This window comes from Oryctolagus cuniculus, chromosome 21 (genome assembly GCF_051225735.1).
Source record: "Oryctolagus cuniculus isolate XC-2025 breed Fujian yellow rabbit chromosome 21, ASM5122573v1, whole genome shotgun sequence".
NCBI lineage: Eukaryota > Metazoa > Chordata > Mammalia > Lagomorpha > Leporidae > Oryctolagus > Oryctolagus cuniculus.
Genome location: NC_142887.1, coordinates 29,969,824 through 29,981,916, shown reverse-complemented (window position 1 = coordinate 29,981,916; position 12,093 = coordinate 29,969,824). Strand labels below are relative to the sequence as shown.

The 12,093-nt window shown below is 40.3% G+C and overlaps 1 protein-coding gene across 1 annotated transcript in view; it reads right to left on the bottom strand.

Annotated features, from left to right (window-relative positions):
- LOC138847461 (uncharacterized) overlaps nucleotides 1–12,093 on the bottom strand; it is a 61,708-nt gene that overhangs the window by 7,321 nt on the left and 42,294 nt on the right. The gene's annotated exons all lie outside the window — the stretch shown is intronic.

Genomic DNA, 12,093 nt, shown 5'->3' with positions numbered 1-12,093 from the left:
TTGCAGTCATGGATCCAGAACTTATCGATACAGGGGCCAGTGTTGTGGTGCAGGTTAAACCAGCACTTGTGAGACAGGCATCCTACACTGGAGTGCCAGTTCTAGTTCCAGCTCCTCTGCTTCCAGTCCAGCTTTCTGCTAATGTACCTGGGAAGGCAGAGGAAGATGGCCCAAGTACTTGAGTCCCTATCACCCATGTGATAGACCCAGATGGAGTTCCTAGCTCCTGGCTTCAGCCTGGCTACCATGAGCCAGATGTGGCCTACGCCTAGTGTGTCAAACTCTGCTCCAGAACTTTCTGTGATGATTGGACAGTAGCCACTGTGCTGTCCAATAGTAGCCACTGCCACATGTGGCAACTGATCAACTGAAATATGGGCAGTATAAATAAGGCACTGGAATTTGAATTTAAGTTTTATTTAGATTGATTTAAATAGTCATATGAGTCTAGTGTGTGTGTGAGCAGAGCTGAGGTTCCCTGAGCCTATTAAGTCCAATGGGAATAGGAGTAGCTGATTTAGACACCAAGAGGACCCTTGGAGCCTGTGCAGCCCAGCCTCAAAGTGTACTGGATGATACCTCACTCGTGATCCATTCACTAAAGCTGCAGAAAGGGATGTGACAAGTACAAAATGGGGCTGTCCTGGCTTCCAGCACTGACCCCAGAAAACATGAGAGGCCAGCAAGGGGTTTCAACTCCAGGGTGTCTGTGCGTAGTGTTACCAAAGTATCCTGCATTTAAAAGTGGAAAGCATCAGCGAAGGAGGACACAAGGAGGAAAAAAAAAGACCAACCTGTAGACAACTTCATTTAAACTGTTTCATCAACTGCAAAGTCAAAGCAGAATGCTTGGTTCTCCAGATACTTTGTTAAGTCCACTTTTAATCTGGGTTCGTGTACCAAGACAAGACACTTGCTAGGAATGGAAATCACATCAATTCCCTTCTTGGCCAATTCTGCAGAAAGAGAATTTTAGGAGGTGCTTGCTGGACGCAGAGGGACTCACGTGACAGCATCTTTCTGACAACTGCTTCCCTACCTTGTTTACTCAGCAAGCGGGCGTTTCCTAACGCAGACACATATCCTGTGCTCTTCAATCTGCAGGAGCAGAGGAGGCCATGAGCCAGCAGAGGGCAGAGCAGAACCAAAAGCAAGCTCGGGGGTGACTGCAGTTCGTGATAGTCGGCTATGCATTTTATGAAGAACTGGGAGAGAGGAGCTCATAGGCGATGGAAAGGCTAATCACTGTGATGAGACCAGTGCATGCTGTATAAGTATCCTGATACCACACGGTGCCCCATAAATATGTACAATTAGTATATGCTAATGGAAAGTATATAAAACCTTCATGGGATGTAAAGAATATTAGAGTTCTCAAAATTTTTAGAAAGAGCAAGTTTGTCCAGACGCCCTCCTCTCTAACCCCTCATCTAGCCATTACGGGTCAAGATCTAACACTAGTACCCTTGCCTCTCCCATTAGCTACTCCCCAGGACGAGGTATCACTCATTTTTTCCTAGGTTCCCCACTCTGTTATCTATAGGAGGTCTCAGAACTACTTTCATGGTCATTAGTAAAAATCTAGCCAACCTCATGTAGTAGGCAGGGAGCAGAGTTCAAGCCCTCCCTTCTGGGCCTCATGAGCTCCAGCCCTCAAAAAATTCACAAGTGAGTGAAGACTCCTGGACTTCATTCCTGTAAAGGTACGTTTCCAGTCCCTCAGTTGGATACCTACTCAGGGAAGAAGGGGCAGGCTACAAAAGGAGGTAAGAGGGAGGTCGGTTGGCAGAGAGAAGAGACAGAGAAGGGGAAAGCAGAAAGGAAGGAAGGAGAGGGAAGCAGAGAAAGAGGAAGGCAGAGAGAGACAGAAGGAAAGGGGGACAGTGAGAGGCACGAGCAAGGAGTCAGAGGTGGAAATGCACATGGATCAAGAAATGCAAAGGCAGACCCACAGAGAGACCAGGGAGCGTGAGCTAGAGAGGCAATGTCATGAAAGTTCACTATTTGATGTCATGCCTGGCCTACCAGCAACCGCCCTCCATGAGTTTGTTAGCAGGCAAGATCTCACGACTTGCCCAAATCTAGTGAATAAAGCTACGACTTTAAGGATATACCCAATTGGCTCAGGTGCATTTTAAAGCTTGAGAATTACCTTACATTTAACACTACTTACTAAACGTCATTTTAACTGTCATTAAAGTAGTGAGGTTTTTTGTTGTTGTTGTTTGTTTTTTGTTTTATTTTGTTTGAAAGACAGAAATTTGGTATCTGCTGGTTCAATCCCCCAAAAGCCCATATCAGCCAGGGCTGGGCCAAGCCAAAGCCAGGAGCCCAAATCTCAATCAGGGTCTCCCATGTGGTAACAGGGATCCAACTAGGTGGCTCATGATCTGCTGCCTCTCAGGGTGCAAAACAGTGAGACTGCTGGATGTTTGTGAGGGCACGAGATTCCAGCCCTTAGAAGTGCAGGCTGCACTTCAACCTCAGGCCAGACAGCCTCCATTTCTGTAAAGATGCAACTTGATCATTCTCGTTACCAACTTTCTCGCAGTGAGTTCGTATGTAATGTGTTAAGAATACAACCATTTGTTTTCCTACAGAAATTTTAGTTCCAGAGTTCAGCAAAGAGGAACACTCCATGACTGACAAATGATAGATTTAATCAGGTAACTCTGAATTGATTATCTATAGTTGGGAAATTTCTGAGCAGCTAATTTCCTTTTTCAAAAACTGTAAGATGTAGCACTCATCCCACAGTGAGACATGTATTTAAGATACTCTGCATTTCAGATACAAAGTAAATATATAGTAATTTCACTACAGGACGTTTTTATTAAACAGCCAAGCACGTAATTACAGGATTTTCAGTGTAAAATTACTGTTGCTTTGAAACTTCAGCATTTTGCTCACCCACATGGCAATGTTTTTCTTTCTCTGAAGTCCCAGTCATGTGCCCTGAGCCCTCCCCAGCTACCACTTTCTCTCCCACCTCCCTATTATTCAGTCTGTCCTATTCATCTTTTTTAATCAATTGTAAAAAAAAAGAAGAAGTGTAAGACACTGATGTGTACTTTCCCCCACTTTATCCTCTTTGTTCCACACTGGGTAACAATGTTCCTAACTGAAGGCCCAGACCCGGCCACTCCTGGATGCTGATGACCAGCTTTCTCCTTGTCTTCTTCCTCTCAGTCAATCTCAGTGGCCACGACTCCTGCCAACATGGGCCAGCTAACAACCATCTGAAGTGGGGAAGAGTAACCTGATTTGTGCTGGAATCAGCAGAGCGTGCCTGTAAACCTCACACTGATTGATCAATTGACCTTGGATAAGTCATTTCCAAACCTAGGAAAGCCTCCACTAGTGAAATTTGTTAGCTAAATCCCCTGTAGCACAGTCTGTGTTTCCAGTTGAAGCTTGTAGTTAATTGACCCCCTCCTTTCTTGTAATATATAGCAAGGGGCCACAGAAGAACACAAAGAGCAAGTACAAACAATGTTAGATATGATGGCCTCACCACCAGAGTACTGTCACACTATTTATTGTATCCTTCATCTGTTCAAATAATAAATCCAGCTTCAATATCCCTTATCTGAAATGTCTGAGACTGGAAGTGTTGCAGATTTCAGGGTATTTCAGATTTTTGGATAATGGATGTCCAACCTATATCTCTTCTTTGTTTATTTTGTACTTATCTGAAAGGCACAGCAACATAATGAGAAGGTGAGAGAGAGAGAGAAAAAAGGACGAGAGAGGGAGGGAGAACCTCCATCCACCCTCTCATTCTCCAAAAGTCCGCAAGAGCCTGGCTCTTTTGGCTGAAACCAGAAGCCAGGAACTAACTGCATCAGAGTGTTCCATGTGGGTGGCAGGAACCCAGGTACTTCAGCCATGATCTGCTGCCTCCCAGGTGTACAGCCAGAAGCTGAATCAGAAGCAGAGGTGGGACTCCATCCTATGCACACTGATATGTGATATGGGTGTCCCAATCAGCAGCCCAATCCACTGTGCCAAACATCAGCCCCTCGGCTTGCATCTTGCAGGCATCTACTTTGTGCCAGGTACTAAGAGAGGAGAGAGAAGGGGCTATCGTTAGGTACACAGATGGGCTCCTGGCCCCTAAAATCAGTGTGAAAAATTATATGCAAGGTGGTTTCTTGGAAACATCTGCAGGCACCTCCTGAAGCTTGCTTCCAGAAGTAGACAGATAACAGCAAAGGTGTGAGCCAAGCTCAAAAACCCCCTGCTCACACAAAGGCACCTGGTTAATTGCCCAACATTTTGAGGTCCCATGTAAAAAACAAGTTGGTTCATATAGGACACAAAGGTTTGATTTCTTATACATATCCGATGTCGTATAAGAGATAAGCAAATCAAGAGCTGCCTTGCTTACACAGAATCAAGGTCCTCAGACACTGTGGAGCAGTTAACAGGATTCTTCTACTAAAAAAGAGAGGGCGAAGAATATCACAGTCTGGAGATTCCAATCCCATCTCCAAAAACACCACTGTTGGGCTAGGGGTTCGGCCTAGAGATTAAGACACTGCTTGCCATGCCTGCATCCCTTATGCAAGTGCCTGGGTCAAGTCAGCTCTGCTCCCAAATCCAGCTTCCTGCTATTGTGCAGGCAGCAGGTGACGGCTCAAGCGGCTGATTCCCTGCCATTCATGAGAGAGACAGGGACTGGGTTTCTGATTCCTGGCTTCGGCATGGTCCAGCCCTGGCCACTGAGGACATTTGGGTAATAAGTCATGATGGGAGCTCTGTCTCTGTCTGTCTGTCATTCTCCCCTTGCCTACTCACAGAAATCAAATTTTTAAAAATACCACCGATCAACATCTGCACTAATAAGTACAAGTATCATAGAACATAGATTTATCATCTAGAGTAATGGGTTTTACAAACAGGCTTTTTTAAAAGGTAATTATGGGGGCCGGCGCTGTGGCACAGTAGGTTAATCCTCTGCCTGTGGTGCCAGCATCCCATATGGGCACCGGCTCTAGTCCCAGCTGCTCCTCTTCCAATCCAGCTCTCTGCTATGGCCTGGGAAAGCAGTAGAAGGTGGCTCAAGTCCTTGGGCTCCTGCAACTGCGTGGGACACCAGAAGAAGCTCCTGGCTCCTGGCTTTGGATTGGATCGGTGCAGCTCTGGCCATTGTGGCCATCTGGGGAGTGAACCAGCGGATGGAAGACCTTTCTCTCTGTCTCTCCCTCTCACTGTCTGTGACTCAACTCTCAAATAAATAAATAAAATCTTTTAAAAATTAAAAAAGGTAATTATGAAAAAACATAACCAGTATCTAAGGGAATAAATAAGAATAGTACCAAATAACAGTATTAAGCTAGCAGGGTGATTTAACCAAAACTAATTCCTGAAAATGATAGCAATCTTCTGCCTAAATCCATAAGCAAGACAGATAAAATAACAAAACTGTCAAAATAAGCTCCTTAAGAGAATGTAACTATTCTAATACAAGGTAAATAAAGAAAAAAGAGAATTATTCAATGAGCATGAAGAGACCATGACAATTAACTGGCCAAAGAAAACCATTTGCCTATCAGGATGTTATAGTGTAGGAAAAAACATGAAATAACGATTGCTTTTTTAGGGTTTGGTTTTATTTTTGTTTTTCCTGAAAGCAAACATGGAGGAACACAGCCATGTTTCAAATTAAGGGCTATTTTTCAAAAGAAACAATTGGGACTGTCCATCATAAAACATCCTGCCTCCTTTTGTGCTTTAAAGTCCATGCAAGTTATTTTGAGCTTTATTGCTTTGATCAGATTTAGCTGTAAGTAATTACATTTAGTCACAGACATTTGATCTATAAATGGAATCTACTAAAGGAATTACTATAAAATCCATGAAATTGTCAAGTAACAGTTCCACTTGCTATATGATTCTAGAAAAGCTTTACCCTGAAGAGAAAATGTAGTAAATTTATATACTGAGAAGATATTTGTTTTCAAAGCTAAAAATCAAGAGTCATAACATCTGTGATGAAGAAAGAATTACTATGGTCCAGTGTCTTAAACAGGTGCTAATTACTCAATAGTCAACCTCAATTTTTGGAAGTAAGACAACAGTTGTGTTTTTCTTCTCATAGATAACATGCAGATAACATCAGTATACTGGGTGCTGGTCACTAAGTGCAATAAAAGGAGTGAGAGTCCTCATGCTCTTTGCCTGCAAGAGTATAAAAGCCATTGTTGGTTAACAGTACATACATCTTCACACAAGTGAAATGTTTCACTCGGAAGTAGCATGGACACCATATCTTAAGTTCTCCGATCAGTGATTTAGTTGTAGTTCTCTCATTTACTCTTTGGCCTTAAGTTAATTGCTTATCTTCTCTGAGCCTCAATTTCTTCAAGGGAAAAAAAGAGTCAAGGATCCACGTAAAAAAATAAGATAATGTATATAAATATATTCTGTGACACGTAAAGACATATACAAATACTACTAAGATATATTAAAAAGGGAAAATCCATAAAAAGTAAAGCATGCCCTAGCAATCTGGAGCTCAATATGGTCATTCCAGTTGAAGATCTCAGTGTGAACTTTACTACTAGTAAAGCTAAAGTAGCTATTACTTATTAAGCCCTGTCTATGTGATATCATTGTGCTAAAGGGCTGCATCAGCATTAATGTATTTAATTCCCCAACAACCCAGTGAAGGAGGTGGTGCTGCCTCGTGTGTATCACGGAGCATGAGGCAGGCAGAACAACCTTACTCTGGATTGATAAAAAGGAAAGCAAGGACTTCAGTCCAGGACTGACCCTATGGACTACATTCCTAATTGCTACACTCTTCTGACTTAACTACAACAAAATGGCTTACTACATTTATGTTATGTAGATTCTTAATAATGATATTTTAGCCCTCTTTGAAATAAGTCAATAGGGGAGGAAGGGTGAGAAACACTGCCACTACTTGCTTTTTAATTCTGCACATGAGAGAAAGGAGTCAAAATAAAATGGATTTGCTCATGATCCTACTTTCCCACACTGGCATAACGCATGCTTCCTCTCATGAGCCAGAAATAACAGCAACTAACATTTACTCAGCATCTACGCTGTGTCAGTAACTGCACTACATGATGTAGATGTACTATCCTTTTCCCCCTCACAACTTATAGAATTATCTTCATTTTATAAATGAATAAATTAGAACATGATATTAAACAACTGGCTCAAATTCTGCTTCCAGCCAAGACAGAATAACAAGGAAGAGATTAATCTACCTAATGACTTAAACAGCTAAAAAATGCAGGGAAAATACATAAGAATGAATAGATTTCAGGCACTGAATAGGAGGCAGCAAATGTTAATAATTCCTGAGAGGGGAGAAAGAAACAGCTAAGCCCTATATTTGGTCAAGTACACTCTGTAGAGTTTTCGTCTCCATCTCTGGGAAGGAGAAATCCAATGAGTCCAGCAATCTCTCCTTGTTGAGAAGACAGATTTGGCATGAGAGACCAAAGTGGCTAAAGTTCATAAAACAAAATATGAAAAGGAGACAGGTGCACTGAGAGAAACTGCAGAGACCTACAAGAGCCCTCCCACCCCAAGTCTTAGCAGAGACTCAGTTAGCACATTTGTGTTGGCAAACTCTCCAAGACTTGGAAAAGAACTACCAGAAAGAAGCAGGGAGAACACTCTCCAGAGCTTACATAGGACTAGGAATATTATCCTAATAAATCAGAGTGAGAAAGCCCTCATAATATATGAGACATCACATAGTCCAAATACACATCAACACAGGGAATTAGCCTAGAATTAGCCTAGACTGCTGCTGCTCTGGTCCCACCCAACATACACTGAAAACAAATCTTCAAAGGACCAAACCATTTCTGAGGAACTTAACAGCAAAAAAGCTCTACAACAAAGGTAAAAATATTTCATAAATATAAGAAACCTAGCACCCAACAAAGTGAAATTCATAATGTCAGGCATGCAAATAAGCAGGAAAACACAACCTGTAATGAGGACAAGAAGAAACCAATGAAAACCAAGTGAAATGACATAGATTAATATACAAGGATATTGTCTACTATAAAATATATATATTCAAGAAAATAAGAATGCTAAGGAGGGATTGAAACATATTTTTAAAAGACACAAATCAAAAATCTAGAGATAAAACTACAATGCCTCACATAATAAATGCAGAGAATAAGATTAATGGCAAATCAGAACCTGAACATTAGTAAATTTAAAGATATACCAATTGAAACAATTAAAATGAAGCTATTTTAACAGAGAACCATTGAGTTGTGAACAACTTCAAGCACCCTAATACACATGTAACCAGTCACCAAATAAGAGAAAGTCAGAAAAAAAGTTTTTATTTTAAGATTTATTAATTTACTTATTTGAAAGTCAGAGCTACAGAAAGGGATGAAGATAGACAGAGGGAGGGGAGAGAGGGAGAGAGGGAGAGAGGGAGAGAGAGAGAGAGAGAGAGAGAGAGAATCTTCCATCTGCTGGTTCACTCCCCAGATGGCTGCAATGGCCAGGCTGGGCCAGGCAGAAAACAGGAGCCAGGATTTCCACCTTTGTCTCCCATGCGGGTGACAGGGGCCGAAGCACTTGATCCATGTTCCGTTGCTTTTGCCAGGCCATCAGCAGGAGCTGGACCAGAAGTGGAACATCCAGGACACTAACTGGCACCCATATCGGATGCTGGCATCCCAGGTGGCAGTTAACCAGCTAGGCCACAGCGCTGGCCTCAGGAAAACATGTAAGAGAAAATAACAATTGGAAGTTTTCCAAACTTAATAAAAAATGATCATTTTTAAAACAAAAACTAATTAACAAAAACTGTACCAAGGTACACAGCATGATCAATATCCTTAAACACATTAATAAAATCTTAAAAGCAGCAAGAAAAAAATAATAATTTTACAGAGAAAACAAGGCTAAGAGTCACAGCAGACTTCTCACTAGAAACAATACAAAAGAGGTAAGTGAAAGAACATTTTTAAATTTCTGGGGGCCAGTGCTATGGCGCAGTGGGTTAACGCTCTGGCCTGAAGCACCAGCATCCCATATGGATGCGGGTTTGAGACCTGGCTGCTCCACTTCCGATCCAGCTCTCTGCTATGGCCTGGGAAAACAGTAGAAGAAGGCACATACTCTTGGGCCCCTTCACCCACGTGGGGAGACCTGGAAGAAGTTCCTGGTTCCTGGCTTCGGATCGGTGCAGCTCTGGCCATTGCAGCCATCTGGGGAGTGAACCAGCGGATGGAAGACCTCTGTCTCTCTCTCTCTGCCTCTCTTCTCTCTGTGTAACTCTGACTTTCAAGTAAACAAATAAATCTTTAAAAAAAAATTTTCTGAAGAAAATCTCTAAACCCAGTATCTTTCAAACATCAAAGAAAAAAGTAACATTTCAGAATACATCAACTGATGGCTCTTCAAAAATGAAAAATCTAAGTACCATATCATCTAGAAATTCCACTGATGGGTATTTACTCAGAGAACTGAAAGCATGAGGCCAGTGTTGCAGCAGGTAAACCACCACACGCAGTGCCGACATCCCATGTGGGCATCAGTTCCGAGTCCCAGCTGCTCCCCTGCAATCCAGCTCTCTGCTAATGCGCCTGGGAAAGCAGTGGTACTTGGGCCCCTGCACCCACGTGGGAGACCCGGATGGAATTCCTGGCTCCTGGCTTCAGCCTGGTCCAGCCCCGACCACTGCAGCCATTTGGGGAGTGGATAAGCGGATGGACAATCTTTCTCTAACTCTGCTTTTAAATTAATAAAATAAATCTTAAAAACAAAAAAGAACTGAAAGCAGAGGTTTGCACAAACTTCAAAACAACTGTGTTCATAGCAGCACTATTCACAATAACAAAGGAAGAAGCACTCAAGTTCCTATTCATGGGTTGATGGATAAAAAAAAAAAAGTGGCACACACACAGAGTATTATTATTTACTAAGAAAAATATGACACATGCTATAACATGATAGATGAGCCTTGAAGCCACTAAGCTGGGGCCTGGCACTGTGGCATAGCAAGTTAAGCATCTGCCTGTGGCACCAGCATCCCATACAGGCACAGGTTCGAGTCCCAGCTGCTCTACTTACCATCCAGCTCCCTGCTGATGCACCTGGGAAAGCAGCAGAAGATGGCCCAAATGCCTGGGCCCCTGAACCCATGTGGGAGACTTGGAAAAAACTCCTGGTTTCTGGCTTCAGCTAGGCTCTCTGTGTCTCCCTATCTCTGTGTAACTGCCTTTCAAAAATTTTTTTTATTTTTATTCATTATTTATAATATTAATTATTTATAAATATTATATTATACCATTATTACATATTATATCATTGTTATTATTATATATTACATATTATTTATATATTATATATTATTATATAATTACTAAATAATTATTTTACGTATTAATATTAATATATCAATATATCATTATCATATAATGTTATAATATATATAACATTAATATAATTCATATTAATTATTTAAGTATTAAATTATTAATTTATATATTAATACATATATCAATATCATTATCATAATATATAAAATTAACAATTTATATGTTTTATAGATAATTTATTTTATTATATATTTTATTATATGTAAATTTTATAATATAGTATAATTATAATAACATAATAATTGTAATATATTGATATCAATAATATATTATATATAATTATATGCAATAATTATATATAAGATACTATATATTTTATTATTATAGATAATATAATAATATATAATAGTATATTTAATATAATATAATAGAATGGAATAATTATATATTATTGTAATATAAATATAATAAAATCATATAAAATTCTAATTATAATTATATAAATTATATATAAAATTATATTATGTAAATATAATATATTACTATTAATATATATTTAATTATATAATAAATCATATTATTATGATAATCATATTATTATAATAATCATGTTATAAATATTTATACATAATATATAAAATATAATGTGTATATATAAAATGTATAATACATTATAATATATAATATATAAATATAGAATATATAATATATATGATACAATATATATTTGTTATCTATTACACTATGCTAAGTGTAATAACCCAGTTGCTAAAGGACACATATTGTATGATTTCACTTATAGGAGGTACTTATAGCAGTCAGAGTCACAGACAAAAAGCACAATGGCAGTTGCCAGGAGTTGAGGGGAATGGAGAATAGGGGTTGTTCTATAATGGGTATTAAATTTCAAGCTTGCAAGATGAAGCATAATGGAGATCAGTTGTACATCGTGAATGCACTTAACATTACTGTGTACTTCAAAATTATTAACAGAGCAAATTTTATTTTGCATGCATTTACCATAATTCAAAATACATTTTAAAAAAGACTTGTTAAAAAATGCTGAGGAGCTCTGACTGTTGTAGCCATCTGGGGAGTGGACTTCTCTCTCTGTCTCTGTCTCTGTCTCTCTCTGTAACTCTGCCTTTAAAATAAAAAAAAACTTTAACAAAAAGAAGAATCAAGAATAGCTAGCACACACTTCCTACAAGAGCTTAAAGTGCCACTATTAATAAAGGTGAATAGATGCTATGAGCACACTTTAGGTCTCTTAGGAGAATCAGTTAGGTTTTGTTTGCTTAATTAAGCAAGAGTATATGGGCTAATAATATTAACAAATACTGATGGAAGAGCACAAAACTCTCCATATTATAAAAATGCCTCTATCCCAAAATTGTGATGCACATGACAATAAAAGAAATCCTAAGACTACTCCAACAAATGTACAAATTTAGAAATATAAGAAATGTAGGGCCGGCGCCGCGGCTCACTAGGCTAATCCTCCGCCTAGCGGCGCCGGCACACCGGGTTCTAGTCCCGGTTGGGGCGCCGGATTCTGTCCCGGTTGCCCCTCTTCCAGGCCAGCCCTCTGCTGTGGCCCGGGAGTGCAGTGGAGGATGGCCCAGGTGCTTGGGCCCTGCACCCCATGGGAGACCAGGAAAAGCACCTGGCTCCTGGTTCCTGCCATCGGATCAGCGCGGTGCGCCGGCTGCAGCGCGCCGGCCGCAGCGCGCCGGCCGCGGCGGCCATTGGAGGG